Here is a 2,850-nt window from a genome sequence, read left to right on the forward strand (position 1 = left end):
GCCTCCTGTCAGAGTATCACGGCTTCAAGTAAAAATAACCGTCCATGTTAGTAAAACATCTGTTGACAGGTGATGTATGAACGTGGAAAAAAAGTAACCAGAGAGGAAGGTCAGGTGGACAACTGGCTGAGCTGGAAAGTTATTCTAGGAGGTGGAATCTCAAACTACAAGGAGCTGAAGAAACAGAGAGAAGACAGAAATCTGCCAGTCAGATCGACATGGACTTGGAGCCGAACCTACAGGGATCATCATTCAGTTCACCTCAGGGATGCGACATAGAAAGCAGCCAAGACCTGAGGGACGACCAACTGAGGACCAGTCCAAGGACGACAGAGAACGACGTGATGAACTGACCCTGATAGACGGAGCCAGAAGGAAAGCAGAGCAGCTGAGTTGGTTGGAGGCCGAAGCTTCATCAGCAGAATCTTCCCAGCTAAACCTTAGAAATGATCATTTCAACTACTCATAAATAAACCTGCTAATCCTCTTTGCTAAATGTTATATTCATAAATGCTAATAAAACACCTTGTTTCTCTCTTTTCATTAAAGATATGGAACTATATATCAAATCAACTCTAAGGTTCATTTTAATATGTTCTTATCTAATTATCAGTCCTGTCATGATGTTGTTTTGATGTAATTTCATTTAAATAAAGTTCTTTGAAAAAAGAAAACAGACGGAGACAATCTGGACACATTGGACATGTTGGATATGTTGTCCTACCCTACAGACTGTCTGACCGCCAGTGGCTGCATAAAACTTGGTCAACATTCAATCAATGTGGAAAAACAAATTTCCTAATTCTGGTTTTAAGAAACTTTTAAAATCATAAACGTTTAAAAACATGAGGCGCCATTTTCCTCCCATCACTTCCTGTCCACTTCTTCTTCGTGGTTGGCGCCAGCGGCAACATCCGGTTGTTGATCATGTGACTCCTGTGAAATCAATGAGGTGGTGAATCATCGATCAGTTTTCAAAATAAAACACACAGGAAACTTTATCCAGAAATCTGGTTCATTACCGCAGAGTTTCTATTAAAACTAATTTATTTTCAAAATGTCAAATTGATGTCGTCATTCTGGACCGTTGGACAGGTGAAGGTACCGCCTACTGGGAGCAGAACTCCGGTACCGTGTCGGTTCTGGTCGGCTGAGCAGAGACAACATGTCTTCCTCATCGTCTCCTCTTCATCAACCAGAACCTCTGATGAACAGAACTCTGGCCCGGTTCTCAGACTCTCAGGCTTTCGCTGCTGCTGTTGGTGGTTTGGACCTGAGCGGGTCGGCGGGCCGATGCAGAACCCTGCTGTGGTTCCGTGGGTTCCCACAGGAAGCCTGCTGGCGGCACCTGGCGGCTGCAGCTGCTCCAACTGCCGCGGCGGCGCTGGGAACCGCTGAGTTTCTGCTTCACAGCTCGAAACGAACTGCTGGCGGCCCGTCCGGGACCGGAAGAGGTTCTGATCCGACATCCAGGTTCCTCAAAGACGTCAGAGCAGATAAACATGGCGGACAGCTCCATAGTAACACTTCATTACCCAGAATCCATCTGGACTCAGAGCGACCTGAACAGTCTTCTCCCGGGGTCTCCTGGTGTTTGAACAGATAGTGGACCGGACCGGTCCGGTCCGGCTGATTTCCCGCCTCATACCTCTGCAGGCATCCAGGCTCTCCTGGATCATCACAAACATAGTAACTGTTACTAACGATCAAACCTCCAGCTGGACCCGGTTCTCCTGGGTTCTGGAGGGATCCATCCCGGAATGGCCCAGAACTTTTCCTGAGTGGGTTCTGGTTCTGGTTCTGTGCAACATTCAGGAAACCGAACAGAATCCAGATTAAAGGATGAGTTCTGTTAGTCCACCTGCTGCTCAGGTGAGGAATCAAGAAGTGTTCTGGGATGGACAGGAAGTGTTCTGGGATGGACAGGAAGTGTTCTGGGATGGACAGGAAGTGTTCTGGGATGGACAGGAAGTGTTCTGGGATGGACAGGAAGTGTTATGGGATGGACAGGAAGTGTTCTGGGATGGACAGGAAGTGTTCTGGGATGGACAGGAAGTGTTATGGGATGGACAGGAAGTGTTATGGGATGGACAGGAAGTGTTCTGGGATGGACAGGAAGTGTTCTGGGATGGACAGGAAGTGTTCTGGGATGGACAGGAAGTGTTATGGGAAGGACAGGAAGTGTTATGGGATGGACAGGAAGTGTTATGGGATGGACAGGAAGTGTTATGGGATGGACAGGAAGTGTTCTGGGATGGACAGGAAGTGTTATGGGATGGACAGGAAGTGTTATGGGATGGACAGGAAGTGTTATGGGATGGACAGGAAGTGTTATGGGATGGACAGGAAGTGTTCTGGGAAGGACAGGAAGTGTTCTGGGATGGACAGGAAGTGTTCTGGGAAGGACAGGAAGTGTTCTGGGATGGACAGGAAGTGTTCTGGGAAGGACAGGAAGTGTTCTGGGATGGACAGGAAGTGTTCTGGGATGGACAGGAAGTGTTCTGGGATGGACAGGAAGTGTTATGGGATGGACAGGAAGTGTTATGGGATGGACAGGAAGTGTTCTGGGATGGACAGGAAGTGTTCTGGGATGGACAGGAAGTGTTCTGGGATGGACGCCAGCAGATTAAGTTTGAATACATTATGAATTCATAAAGGACTGCACAGTGGTGCAGTGGTAGAGCTGTGACCTGTCCAGGTGACCCCGCCTCTCACCTGGACCATTAGCTGGAGAGGCAGCAGCTCCTCTGACCCACTAAAGGTCCAGGGTGTTAGAACATGGATGGATTCATAACTAGGATCTACAGTGAAAAGTTCTGCAGTTTGAAAAATCCGACTAAACTCAAAGTA

The sequence above is a fragment of the Poecilia reticulata genome, chromosome 12 (genome assembly GCF_904066995.2).
Source record: "Poecilia reticulata chromosome 12, P_reticulata-male-v2, whole genome shotgun sequence".
Lineage (NCBI taxonomy): Eukaryota > Metazoa > Chordata > Actinopteri > Cyprinodontiformes > Poeciliidae > Poecilia > Poecilia reticulata.